Source organism: Macrobrachium rosenbergii, chromosome 23 (genome assembly GCF_040412425.1).
Source record: "Macrobrachium rosenbergii isolate ZJJX-2024 chromosome 23, ASM4041242v1, whole genome shotgun sequence".
NCBI lineage: Eukaryota > Metazoa > Arthropoda > Malacostraca > Decapoda > Palaemonidae > Macrobrachium > Macrobrachium rosenbergii.
Genome location: NC_089763.1, coordinates 7,251,335 through 7,267,673, shown reverse-complemented (window position 1 = coordinate 7,267,673; position 16,339 = coordinate 7,251,335).

Genomic DNA, 16,339 nt, shown 5'->3' with positions numbered 1-16,339 from the left:
CACCATATAATTTGTTCTAAAATTACGTGGTTAGATAGAGATATGATATGCTTATTTAGCTCACTGTTTAAAAAATCTAAGACGTCGATGATAGGTATACAAACAATAAACTTTTAACATCAGAACTTACCATCATTTAATCATCTTTCGGGGTTTTCTTGATCAGTTTGTTTAGCTACACAATCTAAATGTTTCTCGACATGAGAGTCAGATTTTGTACCTACGAGTGGCTGCAATAAAGTTACAAGGACTTTACATGTTTTATAAGATATTAAACCGATAGAACTAATTATAAGGAATACTGGCTCTCTTCCTTATGAGCTTTTAGTGTAAACTACTAGTTTTATGATTTTAAGATTTTCTTGGGTAAACGCATTGAACAATTTTTCTTTCCTGAGTATATATTGTCGACAAAATCTTCTGCAGGGATTTTGCCAACATAAATTCCTATCTAGTTGGTTTAAAATATCAGTAGAATTAGCGAGCGTAGTAATTATATCTCTAGCTGGATGATATGGAGACTTACGCGATGGTTCTGATTTGAAAAGTGCTATTATTATTTTGTTTGTTACATGTGCTTCATTCTTGAAAAGTGTACCGTAGGTTGCACTAATAATTGACTAGAATTTTGGATCTGAGAAACTTGCTTGTACTGATGTGATTGTAAATTTGGGAATTTAGAAATTTCGGGAAAGCTGCAAAGCACTTATACTCACTCTTCCATTAGCACCGAAAGACGTCAGATGGTTAGCGGGAGTGTTCTTAATTAGAAGGCCTGACACTAACTAGATTTTGCTTGAACAATAGGTATTTGTATCTCCATTTTATCCAACTTAATCGATGCCGATCATTGCTTTCTCTCGACATGTAACATGTCCAGTGGTTACACTACACTCGTAGACTCGATTAAGCTGCAATGTTACTGAATTGCGTCAGAATTTAGGTATTTTTTGAGTTTTGATTGCCGGCCTGCATGTGGTCCAGAATTCGTCTTTGTTTCTTGATTAAGGTTAATGTAAATTCAGATAGTTTTGATATTAACGTAAATTAAGATAGCTTAGTATGTTTTTTGTGTGATTTAGTTTATTTTTGTAATAAAACTTAGAAAATGTACTTGTGTTTATGTAGCCACCACCTGTTTGTGTGGGTTCGGAATCGGTGTCTTTTTTTAGATTGTGTATCAGGCCCAGAACATCGGGCAAGAGTCAGTAAATTGAGCTATCATTGCGAGAAATTCTCGACATTTGGTCCTTTGATGGCGGATACACAGGCAGAGAGCCAGGACACATGTGGTTAGTCTATGCCGTTTCGAGTGGCTTTGATAGGGCATTCACAACTGCCTCCTGTCTTACCCGTAATGGAAGGAGTTGTTGCGGAGATATTTAGGAGACCAAGCGGTCTCACCACGCACTTTGGGGATGCAGAATTCTGGACGCGTAATTATGATTTCGTTGTTCTACATGTCGGCGACAACGATCTGGCAGTGCGAGCCCAAACCCGTCAAACACTGGTGATTTGCAGTACCGAATTGCAAGATCACACATCAGTTAGCATAACAGATTTGCAATTTGCAATGCCCGAGCGCGGAACTATTAACGTAAAATTACAGTGCACAGCAAATTTATTGCAGGGGTAACATAACAGTGAATCAACATAAAAATGACAGCTAAGGTGACAGCCGTTATAACCCTTCTCGGACATTACGTAAAAGAGTCCAACTGGGATCTCATTAAGAAGATCGAACAAGATTATGATGAACTTGCCGACATTTTTAGGTCTGGTGTCAAGTTAGAGGACGTCTCCAGTGAAGACGTGTGCAATGCACTCAACAAGGCTGGAGCTGCTAAAGGTGCCCTTCAGGCAAGAGTCTCACAGCTTTTCCAGACTTACCAAACGTCTCAAGTGAAATTAAGGGAGATCAAATTACCTGTCATTAAGGGGGATACGAGCGAGTACACAACATTCAAACAGCTTTTTATGTCTATGTGCACAACCGTTCAGAGCTAAATCCGATCAACAAGTTCACGCACCTTCTTAGCATGCTAAAGGAAGAGCCACTTAGATTGATAAAGTCGTTGAGCATCTCTGCGGAGAACTATGATGTAGCAGTTTGTCTGTTAGACAAGTTATATGGTGATTTACAACTGACGTTAGCTCTGTTATTCAAGCGCCTCAGGGATTTGCTTATCCCTACCTTTGAGCACAAAAGCCTGAGAAAATTTAGAATCGAACTTGCTATTGTGTTGGAGCAAATTGACAAACTTAGTCCCACATTAGGCAGGGAAGGGATAGTACTTAACTTAGTGAACAAGAAACTTGTTGCAGGGGGAGTCTGTCTGCAAGTTGTCAACTTTTTGCATAAGTCAGATCATTCAATAACAGAGTTGTATGATGCTACAGACTTTCACATTCGTACTTTGAGTGACACTGTGATTATGATGCTGTCTTCCAACTCCTCAAAGCTTAAGACTGAACAGTCATCAGCTGCTGGTTGTGTCAAATCTTGCCCGTTTTGCAACAAAGGGCATTCAGGGAATGAGTGTCACAAAATTTGTCAGTGTAAACGACCATAAGAGGGTCTTATTGCAAAACCAGCAATGTTTTAATTGTTCTATGACTATGAAAAGACACTGTAGCCAAAATTGCAAAACTTAAAAGTTAAGTATATCTTAGAATAAACAGACCACTGAGCTGGTTAACAGCTCTCCTAGGGCTGGCCCGAAGGATTAGATTGATTTTACATGGCTAAGAACCAACTGGTTACCTAGCAATGGGCCCTACAGCTTATTGTGGAATCCGAACCAATTATAGCGAGAAATGAATTTTTATCACCAGAAATAAATTCCTGTTATTCTTCATTGGTCGGTCGGAGATTCGAACTCGCGGCCAGCAGAGTGCTAGCTGAGAACGGAACCTACTCGACCAACGAGGAACTATTATTTGTGGAGGATGTCACCATTCCCTCATTTGTTCTAGTAACGTAAAATCTAGTCAAAACTTTAATGTAACTTCAACTAGTAACACCATTCCTAGTTCCAACATTGTGTTTACAGCCACCACTCATGATCAGAGCAAGTCAAAAGAGAGCCCGAAGAGAAAGTTTAATGTAAACAATCAATGTAACAAATCAGACAAGGAGCCATCTGTTAATACTAATCGATTGAATTCTACTAGTAGCATGGACTTGCCACCTACTTTATTACCAACTGCATCAGCTACTATTCGTAATAGCAGTAATAATAAGGAATGTGTAACCCAAGTATTTTTCGACACCGGAAGCCAAAGGAGTTTTATTAGTAGCCATTTGGCTGCTGAAATGGAACTTCCCTTCGTCAAAAAGGTTTCATTGAATATTGCACCCCTTACAACCGATGTCATTAACAGAGAGCTTAATTTAGTAGCATGCCAGCTGAGAATAGGCCAACGAGTCCTGAGGTTACGGTTGTTAGCTCATGATAAAGAAAACGCCCATTCCCAATGTTGGGCTGATGAATGTAAGAGAGCATTTGCAACAGAAGGGTTACACACTTGCTGATCAGGAGGTTGAAAGTGACACACTCAAAAATGTAGAGATTTTAATTGGAGCTGATTATTTCAATCATTTTGTGTAATGGAGAATCCCCTTATGGGAGACCCCTAGGATGGGCTAGACAGGGTGCTGACACATCCATTGTAAAAACATTATGTGTGTGTATAGAGTTCAAGAGACCGAGCATGATGATGAGTGGTGGAGATTAGATATGCTGGGCATTCAACCTGGTGAGCAATTCACTGTTGCACACCACGCAGCGATGTGACATGTTTTGAGCAGCATCAAGCAAACCTCACGAGGTTACCAGGTCAGTCTGCTGTTCCATGATTGCGAGAGGTCGACTACCAATTATTAGCTTGCAATTGCTCACTTGAAATTGTTAGGAGCTCATTTCAGTAGTGATCCTGTGTACCATGAACAATATTCTGATGCGATCCAAACGTACTTAGACAACGGGTCCATTCAAAAAGTAACAAAGCCAGTCATTGAGGCCTTATTATAAGCCTCACTTTGGGGTGGTTAAGGAAAGAGCAACCACACCACTCTGAGCACTGTTTAATTCTTCGTCAAAGCAAAGTGGCGGGTGTCACTTAATGAGTGACTTTATGCCAGCCTTAACTTAGTAGAAGTATTGTTTGATTTGTTGCTAAGATTTAGGTCCAAGCCTTATGCTGTAACAGCAGATATTTCTAAGGTGTTTCACTGCGTCCTCATAGATCCCAAAGATGCCAAATATGCTTGTTTTCTGTTGCCAGAAAATTTATTTAACATTAGTACCTTTGAGTTCAAAGTAGTTGTATTTGGTGTGACCTTGAGCCCCCACCTCTTGCAGCAAGTCTTACAAACTCATTTGCAGACGAAGGGTAGAGATGAGCTCTTAAAGCACTTTAATGTCGATAATTTCATCAAAACTTATGATTCAGTGGAGAACATGATAGAAGATTCAGTCCAAGTCAAAGCAACTTTGGAACATGCTCACATTCTACTCAGGGGATGGGCTAGTAACAATGTGCAATTTGATTCTGAAGTTCATGTAGAAGAACCAATAGAAATGTCAGTTCTTGGGATGATTTGGAACTCAAAACTTTGTCACTCAAACCGTTCAAGGGGAAGGGAATGATAAATGATAAATGGTTACCTACCAAATGAAAGATCCTGTCCTCAGTTGTGTCCAATTTTGACCCTTTAGGTCTTGTATCTCCAATTTTTGTCAAAAGTAAAACCTTTTTGCAAATTCTCTGGAATGAGAAGGTGGGTTGGGATGGCGTGCTAATCCCTAATAGAGCAGTAGAAGTGTAAGAAATATTTGCTGATTTTCTAGAGACAGATAAATTAAAATTCTAAAGGGGAGTAGTTTCAGAGAATTCAGAGTTTCTTGTTTTTTGTGATGCTTCCATGAAAGCCTATGGCAGAGTAGCTTATGCTATAAATGTCAATTAGTGGGGCAGATAACAGAAAAATCGTGCAAATGATGATACAAGCATCAAATTTGGCACAAGTGTCCTCCAAGGTATACTAATCAAATCTGCCCGATTGGCCAATTGAAAATACAAGATGGCGGCCATTTTCAAGATGGCCGCCAAAATAACCACCCGAAGTAGATGTTTTGCTTAGAAATATTTGTAGTTGTCTGATTTGTATGATCTAAGTATGGATTCCTATGTTTTGAAACCTTCTGAACTATATTTTCCTGTTTAAAAAGCACTCTGAGACATATTTCTCAAGATGACCACAAAGATGTTTGTCTTTCTTTACATAAGTTTTGCCCTGGCTAGTACATTTTCAAAGTTATGCATACCGTGCTGCTGTTTCTCGATCTGCTACTGTTCACACATGCAGCTGCAGAGTGATGTGAAGGGAAGCTCTGCCTGAGAGCACTTGCATCTTCCTTTGCAAATCTTCTTACAGGAGCACTTGGTCAATTCTTGACTGCTTGCTGCAATCAGTGGTAGTGTTGTCCAATGTATCTGCTATGCTTCTCCTTTCTGTGTCCACCCCAATTCAGCTGGACTGCTCATGTGTGGATTACAGTGGATTGCCTGGCCCCAGATGATCCCAGCCTGGTAGGCTGCATGCTTTGCATGTTCTCTGATGGCTGCCTGTGTTGGTGGAATTGAGTTGTACAGCCTCTGCTTGTGGGCAAACAGATCTAGTCTTGCTTTGTCCACACCAGTGGCTGTGCTTAATCTGTTGTACATGAGGACAACGAATCTTTCCATCCTCTGCATGTCAAGGTCACGAATCAATGTTGGATGCTGGCTGAGACTGATGAATGTATCAGTAATATCATCAAATACATTCCAAGTCTGCCATGCAGATTTCTTCTCTTTCCCACGGAAGGCAGACACAATGTGACATCCAGTGAATGCGTGAAAGTAAGGGATCCCTCTAGCTTTCTCAAGCCCAATTGCAGAAACTACCTCATGGACTGGAATCCATCACATATGAGCTCCTTGGCCAGAGGCAGTCCACATTTCCTGAGGACCTAGTTTCAGGAAGGATGGCAGCACAGATATTGTTATGACTAGCACATTTGTGTCATTAGCCTTGATGATTTACTTGCTCCCGTTAGTCTTTGCAACCCTAAGCGTGAACAAATATTCGACTGTCAGCTTCTTCGTGACAACATGGGGACACAGCATCCAGAGACCTCACTGTGATGCTAATGGCATCCTCTCCTTTTGTGATGATGACTGTGCTTGATGTTTTGCTTCACACATCTTTTTGGCCAGGAAGTGAAACAGTTCAGTTTTGTTGCTGGGGTCACGAGGGAAGCTTTGCCAGTTTCCTGGTGTCTTGCTTGTTCCTGTCACTCTTCTTCTGATTCCTTTCCCCCTTTTAGACCTCGTCTCTGATTTCAGACTTGATTTCTTGTATACATCAAAGACTATGCCCACTCGCTTGTACCGAGCACCATAGAATTCCACCCTTTGGATGATGTCTTCTTTGGCATAGTCATTAAATGCCGTTGAAGTATGTGGAGGTGAGGCACTGATAAGTGCTGAGCCGTCAATGATGATTGTATCTCCCTTTGGTTCTCCCACTGGGACATTCACTTGTGCTTCAAGAATTTCAACCAGCTCTGATTTCTGAAACGTATGAAGCTTGCCGCTGTCACTGAGAGATGCAGGGTATGACTGATTCTCGTGCTTGAAGAATTCTTGCAAGTCACACTGTCTGTTCTGGCTTGAGATGAACAGTTGTGAGAATAACTGACAGTCATCTTTTAGGACTTTCTCCTTGGAAATTCCCTCAGCCTGTTCTTGTTTGAAGAATGAAACAGGGTTCTTCTTGACTGGATGATAGAAAAGACTTTCAGCTTCATCCTCTAGCCCTTTCATAAATGATAGGAACTGCTCTTTGCCTCACCGGTGATGTGTAGTTACCATTTCAGCCAGAGTTAGGTCTGCAATGTTCTTTGTATCTAACACCATCAGGTCTGCTGATTCTTCTTGGAATGGGTTACCCATCTCCTGCATCACTGCAGGGAGTGATTTCACCTTTTCAAAGAAAGATTTCTGAGCACTCGGTGTCTGCTCATGGTGTCTGCTGCTGTATGTGGCATCCTTCATACCAGACAGGGCCTTGTATCCAGTTAGTAGACGACTAACTTCAGGTCCAGTGACCGTCCACCTACGAAGTGCTGACGGGTCTTCTGTCAACCCAATTGCTCCTCCGTCACCTTTGATCATTGCATTATTGTGCTCGTGCGCTTGATCAATCGCCATGTCAGAGAATTCTCTTCTCGACTTGTAGATGACGAGGTTATCATTGTGAAACTCCTTGGCCATGTCTGGATGTTGTTGTTCGAGTGACATTATATCTTGGAGGTGAATAGTGATCCACCGGGCATAGTTAACATTGTTATTTGCAAAGAAGTAACGCACCAGTTCTAAAAGTGCTTCACGGTACAAATTAAAGTCTCCTTCTCTGAATGAGTGGATAAGGGTGAATATCGTGAGTTCCATGTCCAGCCCCAGACTCCAGAATTGGAACTGCAGACTCTCTTTCTTCCGTTTTTCACACCAGTCCTCAAAGATTATTTCTGATGTGCTAGACTCTTCAGAGCAGAAATCATGATTTGCCTTCTTCATCAGTTTGTACAAGCTGCATGGTGTGCTTGTCTTGTCTTTGTGACACTGGATGCAGACAGGTAAGACTCTGATGTACCAGATGAGGCCACCCCTGCTTCCACAATGGCACTGGTCAACCCACTGTCTCGTAGTAATGTTCCTATCGATCTCAGTGAAGCCATTTCTATATGAAGGCCTCCGAACATGACAACGATCTTGTCCTCTCCATATTCTTGCCACTTCTACTGTATTTGTTTCGCCAGAGCATACAACGGTTGGTCAGCAACAATTACAGGTGTCTGCTGTGGGTTCAAAAAAGCCACTGTATCACGGACTTTCTCCATGGCATGCTTGATAGTTGCAACAGAGTGTGCCTGGTCTCGCCACATAGGCATCATTGCCAATATGCTCACGTCAAGTGGATGGCTCCTTTTCCATGTTGCATGATATGCTGACCATGTGATGCTGACTGCATCAGCCACATTCTCAGTGAGGAAGACTTCCTTCAACCAAGAATATTCGTCTTTCAAATGTGACCTGATTGACTCTGGTGCTGGTAAGGATTGGCTTGCAACTGGAGGAGGATTGGGTGTTTTGATGATGTATGCTGGTCGAATATTGGTGTATGCTTCTGGAAGCTCTGGAACTCTTTTATATTTCATTTTTGACTCTATATCTAGTTTGAGTGGCTCACGTTCATCACCAGGATTTCCTGTATTTGGATGCTGGAAAATGGACATACTTGTACCGTGTAAAGATGTTTCAGCTGTGGTCGCAGTCGGATTATGATCTATGTTGTCAACTGCTCCAGTTGTGAACAAATTCTTTCTCAAGACTGGGGGACAGATTACTCCATCTTCCACATACTGTGCAACAACTGCTTCTCCTAATTGTGCTGAGATTTCTAGGACTCGGTCATATGATATGCTGAGCCCATTCTCATGGAGCATTTCAATTATTTGTCTCTTCCTCATCTTGGCAAACTCATACAGGCCCATGTAAACTGCAAAATGTGGTTCCCGGTCCTCGGAATGCCTGTGGACATCCGTTCCTTCCTTGTATTTGGCGAAGCAGTTGTACAGTAGAAGTTGTGATATAGCAAAGTCTGATTTTGATGCTCCATGATGGAGTTGGGACTTGATGTCTGCACCATGTTCGATCATGCAAACAAACTGATGGTGGCACAGCCTGTTCTGAGTCTTTGTCATGAAAATAGCCGCTGAAATTCGACTTCTGACGGAGCATGTCTTGTCTTATTATCCCAGCAGCTTTTGCTGGATGGATCGCTTCACCATAACGGGATGCTTCTGATAGGACTGAACCTACATCAGTTTCAACAGCCAACAAAACTCCTCATCCTTGGCGATTAGCTTGCAGCTGTGGAATGTGCAAAAGCAGCTGATCCTTGAGTCGAGTGGAATGAACATCAGGTGAGTCGAACACCAAGCTGTTTCAGCCTCTGCTTGTAAAGCTTGGTCAAATCAGCAAGCTTGAAAATCGGTGGCCTCTCACTGGCATTTTTCATCTCGCAGATGTAGGTGACTAGTTCAGAGAAAGCAATTGGATGTGCATCCTTCTAGTGTTCCTGTGCTTTTTCTTGCTCCCACACCTTTAGCTATGCCCATTCTCGGTTATACAATGCCACCAAACAGCCAGGGTGATATTTTACTTCTTGGGCTATGACATCTCCTGCACTTAGTTTGGCGAGAAGTTTTGTATCACCGAGTGTTTTGGCACATTCATTTATTCTTCTATTCACTTGCATTGTCATTGCTTCTTTAAGCTCCCCTCCTTCAGTTTCACAGAAGAAGTATTCTTTTGTTTTAGTTTCTTGGACCTTTCGTGGAGTCTTACTTCTACTGCCCTGATCACTAGTACCTACATGACTTGCTCTTTTTTCAGCTCGGTGTAACTTTGTGTTGTTGAACAGAAGCCTGCAACTCTCATGATATTGTGCCTTATTTTTTCTCAATGTTTCCTCTATCCCAGAACCTTCGTCAAGTCTTGCAGGGTTTAGCTTGACTGGCAGTGCATTGAGTGAGTGAAACAGAGGAATATTCTTTGCCAGGTTCATATATCCATCATCCCCTCTTCTGGCAGGATTGGCCTGGGGAGATTTTAGATCTTCTTTCTTAACCTCCTGACATAGGCAACACTTGGTCCAGTCTGTTTTCCATGATCGTCCAGTAGAGTTTGCATCCATGATTACGATGACGTTCAGGGTCAACGTTTTATCCTTTTACCACCCTGTACATGTAATAGTATAATAAGCCTCTTATGTCCTGTAATAAACAATAGGTGCTTTCCTGTATGAGATACAACTAGGTTCTTGCACTGTGCCATACACCTAGTCCGATTGTTCATCCAGTGTCATAAGTCATGTGCGATCTGCACACCATCCAGATAACTAAAACCCTGTTATCCTTCATTCGGCTCTCCCGCACTGGCACATCCTGTCCATTCAGGTGCGGCTGCCTAAGTGATTTGGGGTTGATTAGGCAGCATTTGGGACACTAGTAGGTTGTTGCAGTATGATGCCAACATAAATTTCCTACTTAGCTGACACTGAACCCCATGCTGAGTTTCACAGCAGTGATGTCACCAATGTGCCTTGGTAGTGCCTGACAATCACTCCTTTAATACATTGCCTTAATCATGTTATAAACTAGAAAATATACATCAGCAGGCTTAAAAACATAGGAATCCACACTTAGATCATGCACTTCGGACAACTACAAATATTTCTAAGCAAAACATCAACTTCGGGTGGTTATTTTGGCGGCCATCTTGAAAAATGGCTGACATTTTGGATTTTCAATTGGCCAATTGGGCAGATTTGATTAGTATCCTTTGGAGAACAATTGTGCCAAATTTCATGCTTGTATCATCATTTGCACGATTCTTCTAAAAAATTACTCTTATCTGGCCCACTAAATGGGGAGACTTATCTCTTAACTGCCAAACTGAGAATTACCCCTTGTAAGAAACTTAAGCTAACGATCCCATGATTAGAGTTAATGGCTTTACTTGTCGGGGCCAGACTAGCCAAGTATCTCAGTCGTACCTTTAGATTCAGTAAAGTAACAATCTGGGGAGATAGTAAAGTAGCTATTACATGGATGGGTACCAAGGTTGAAAGGAAAAGTACTTTTATAGCCAATAGGGCTTTGGAGTTATCCTTTATTCTACAGGAGTGTGGATTCGATTTGCAGCACTTTCCACCAAGCAGAATCCAGTGGAAGTGCTGTTCCGTGGGGTAGATGTTAAGCAATAGCATGAGCAACCCTAGTGGGCAAGAGGCCCAGCCACGATGCATATCCCAGGACCCCTAGCAACAACTGATGACTCACGAGACGATGCGACTTCATTGACGATAATGTCTGCACTACGAGAGTTGCAGAAAGAACTTCAGCCAGCACCTCCTGCTCCGCTACTTCACTTTTGCGAGAGTACAGTATATCCAACTAGAGCTCTTTTTATAATATCATGCAACATGTTTGTAAATTCATGAAGATCAGAGATAATCCATTAACAAACCTAGCATTATTAGAGCAATGTCATCATTGGCCCACTTTGTGTAGATATTTAAAGGAAGCTGGAGAAGCTTCTCATGAAACAGTTAATTTTCCTAGAAAATTAAATTTAGTTTTAATTAATAATGTAATTTATTCCAGATATCACTTGAAAAATGTCAGTAATACAATGAATGACTTGATCCTGTTGCCCCTTAAGGGAAAACTTGTAATGTTGTATCTTAAACCTATTCATAACATAAACCTACACTGTGGCATCAATAGAGTTATCTCAATGTTCAGACAAGAGTGTTGGACACCAGCAGTGAGAGGATAATAAGTAGATGCTTAGAGTGTAAGAGGATGGTCAGAGCTCCATTGTTGTGACCTCCTCAACCCCAGCTACCGAGCCTTCATGTGACTCTGACAACACCATTTCACCACGTAGGACTTGCTCATGCAGGTCTGATCAACATTCAGGAGGGTCATGCTTACAACCTGCTAATTACATGTCTCAGCACTCGTTCCGTTACTTGGATCTGGTGATGAACCTCAGTGCTGACACTTTCATCCTGTGCCTCATAGATTTGTCGCCTGTCACGGCACTCCAGCTGTCATCTATTCTGATAATCACACAACCTTCAAGTCTCCAATCAACTTCTTAGCCGATCTCTGTTATAAAGATGAGACTCAGTCGTACTTGAGAGAAAGAGGAATACGCTGGTATTCCCAAACTCCATGTTCGCCTTGGAAAGGCAGAATGTTTGAGAGACTAATTGGGGTGACAAAGCATGCCCTGGCAGTCTCGCTCGATAGAGCATTGTTCAACGAGGAACAGGCAAAAACACTAGTTGAAGGGGCGGAGTGTGACGTTACCAACCGCCTTCTTACTTATTGTGGTGATACCTACAAGGATGAGGTCCTCAGTCAGTTGCATCTCATACGAGGTAGGACCATCCATGTTCTGCCTGCCACAGCCCCAAATGAAAGTATGCATGATACTTTCGCAACTAAGAAGATTCGAGCTGAATACTTCAAGTTAGTTGACACTCTACGTACCTTTAGGTTACACTGAGGCACCGAGTACCTACAGGCTCTATGCCAACGTCATGATTTCGGCCATGGTGCGCTGATTCCACTCAGAAGCGATGACATCATTTTAGTGAAGAAGATCAACCGCTGGCGTAAATTCTGGCCTCTTGGAAGAATTATACAATTCTGCCCTGGAGACGATGATGATGTTCGTTCAGTTAAAGTTTCGTGTGAAGGTGAAGAATGTCTCGTACCGATTGAACACATTATCATGCTAGGTGTGAATGATAGATATGAAGACAGTAACTGTGAAATGAACAACGAGGATGAACTCGTAAGTGTTGAATGTGGTGCCGATCATATTGTGCGTGATAGTGAACATGTAGCAATGAATATGGACAGTTGCGAACTAATTGAGAGTGAATGTACCCAGAACTCAGGGTGCACCCAAAAGGAAAGTGGCTCTAACCCAAAGAGAGAAGATGGGACACTGGCTCCAAGAGGGCAAATTATAGTGTTTTTGAGAGATTATATTACAACATTGTTCCTTGAGGAAGAACGAGATGGAACTGTGAGAAGGTCCAGGGACCCTTATAGTTAGGATAATCTAACAGTTTGCGTGCTACCGAGAGAGAGAGAGAGAGTATTAATATGCATTTTTTTTTTACATTTTAGCCTATTCTTTTTTGTGCACTGCTCTATTGTGTGATTGTAATACATGGAATAGTTATCAAGCTGCGATTGTGAGGCCTCCAATCGTATCTGGCAATAAGTCAGAACACAATGTTGTCTCCTCAGACGTCATTCTTAACCTTTCTGCCTTGGCTGTCAGATCCCTTGGCTGGGAGGATGTCGACAAAATCTTCTGCAGGAATTTTGCCACCATAAACCTCCTATATAGTTGATTTAAAATACCAGTAGAAATAGCAAGCTTAGCTGGGCTGACATGGAGAATTACACGATGGTTCTGATTTGAAAAGTACTATTATCATTTTGATTGGTACATGTGCTTTATTCTTGAAAAATGTACTGTAGGTTGCACTTTTAATTAACTAGAGTTTTGGATCTGAGAAACTTGCTTGTACTGATGTGATTGTAAATTTGGGAATTTTGAAATTTTGGGAAAGAACACGAATAGCAACTCTGCAAAGCGCTTATGCTCACTCTTTCATTAGTACCGACAGACATCAGATGTATAGCAGATGTATTCTTAATTAGAAGGCCGGACACTGGCTAGATCTTGCTTGAAACAATAGGTATTTGTATCTCCATTTTATCCAACTTAATCGGGCCGATCGTTACTTTACATCGACATGTACCATGTCCTGTAGTTACGCTACACTCTCAGGCTCGATGAAGTTGCGATGTTAATGAATTGCGTCAGAATTTAGGTATTTTTTAATCTTGATTGCTGGCCCACATGTGGTCCAGAATTCGTCTTTGTTTCTAGATTAAGATTAATGTGAATTCAGATAGCTTTGAGATTAACGTAAGTTTAGATAGCTTAGTATGTTTTTTTGTGTGATTTAGTTTATTTTTGTAATAAGACTTAGAAAATGTACTTGCGCTTGTGTAGCCACCACCTGTTTGTGAGGGTTCAGAGTCGGTGTCTTATTTAGATTGTGTATCAGGCCCAGAGCATCGGGCAAGAGCGAGTAAACTGAGCTATTGTTGGGACAAATTCTCTCAGCATACACACACATTCATATATATATATATATATATATATATATATATATATATATATATATATATATATATATATATATATATATATATATATATATATATATATATATATATATATATACATATACACACACACACACACACATATATATATATATATATATATATATATATATATATATATATATATATATATATATATATATATATATATATATATATATATATATATATATTACTAAAAAATCACAAAAGTATGCACGTGATTTTGTTGATTAGCTGAAGCCACTGGGAAAATTCAAAATGAAATGACAGAGTGCCAAGTACTTTCGTGTATTTTAACACATCTTCCGGGAAAAGTAATACAGAGCACAAAACAAGTGGGCAAGAAAGCTCTCACAAAAGCAAAAAAAAAAAAAAAAATATGTACAATTAGGCCATTACAAACAGAAACAATGTTCGTCCAGGTCACTTAACCACTTAACACCCAAACATGTCAAAACAAGGAAAGGAATTGCCTAATGACAGCATTATGTACAGAAATAAATGAAAAAAAAAAGCTGACTACTTGTTGACCAGTTTATAAAATAACTGAATTGACAATTAGGAATAGTAACAATAATAACAGTAATAACAATATACATAAAAAGACATTAGTAAAAGATAAAACGACAAGTAATATTAAAATAATAACTGAACGAAAGGAAAATGACAAGTATTACCCAAAATTACAGGATAATGTTAAAAATCTTCATTATTTTATTTATAATAAGATTGTCTAATTTGTACACACCAGGGCTCAAATTTATAAGTTTTCTGGAATACGTCTTTATAAAAGCAGATTCATTTATATTCCTGCTAATATAATCATTACAAAATACAATTTCTCTGGCTTCTGTCCAATCAATAACATGGTGAAAATGACAGATGAATTAAAAGGGCACTAGGAGTCTGTCATGTTCAAACCGAATATTTATGTTGGTTTAATCGAGTAGACTATTCTTTTCCAGTTTGGCCAATATATTTCTTGTCATTTTGAACTTTCCCAGTGGCTTCAGCTAATGAACAAAATCACGTGCTTACTTTTCTGATTTCTTAGTATTATGGAATCCACGTGTGAAATATATGCATATATATATATATATATATATATATATATATATATATATATATATATATATATATATATATATATATATATATATATGTGTGTGTGTGTGTGTGTGTGTGTGTGTATGTATATATATATATATATATATATATATATATATATATATATATATATATATATATATATATATATATATATATACATATATATATATATATATATATATATATATATATATATATATATATATATATATATATATATATATATATATATATATATATATATATATATTACATATATATATATATATATATATATATATATATATATATATATATATATATATATATATATATATATATATAGATAGATAGATAGATAGATAGATAGATAGATGCGTTTGTGTGTGCATGTGTGTATGTGTTTTTGGGTGTGAATTTTATGATATCTAAAGGGATCTTTTAATTTCTCAATTCCTTTACATTATTTATACTACGATGATCTGTAAACAAGGGAGGAAGCCCCACCTCCAGTAACAAGATTCGAACCAACTGATGTTACAGGTTAGAAAGAAAGAAAGCGAGCGATGTCTGTTTCAGTCAATACTTGCATTAAGATATGCTTTACTAGACCCATAATAGACCTGTCCTTACCATCGTTCCATCGTTTAACCGTTTTGATTGTAATGGGAAATTAGGGTTGCAATGATAATCATGTCCAAAATGGTGTGAGGAAATTATGAGGCCATTATGGCTTTTCCAGACACAAAAATACACATATACCCAATTGGCAAAGTAAAATATGGATTTTGAACGACAGTTGGTTTCTTAACCATTTCAAATGCTATTATTCTAGGTTTGTTTTTAATCAATAACTAGTGCCATAAAATATACAAGCATTCAATAACGGGATTCGGTGGATATCAAAAGAAACCTTCTGGGAAGAAGTAATCTGAAAAGAAAAGAAAAAATCCAAATTATAAGTTGCTTATATGAGATATAAAGTACAGTATATATATATATATATATATATATATATATATATATATATATATATATATATATATATATATATATATATATATATATATATATATATATATATATATATATACATATATACATATATATACACACACACACACACACAGACATACAAATATATATATATATATATATATATATATATATATATATATATATATATATATATATATATATATATATATGTGTGTGTGTGTGTGTGTGTGTGTGTGTGTGTGTGTGTGTGTGTGTACGTTTAGCCACGGCTGGTAACTTTAATGAAATATTAAGGTAAGCCTTGAGCAACTTTCACCTTAGACAGCCGTAAACACCATAACACACATGAGCAGACAAATCACACATAA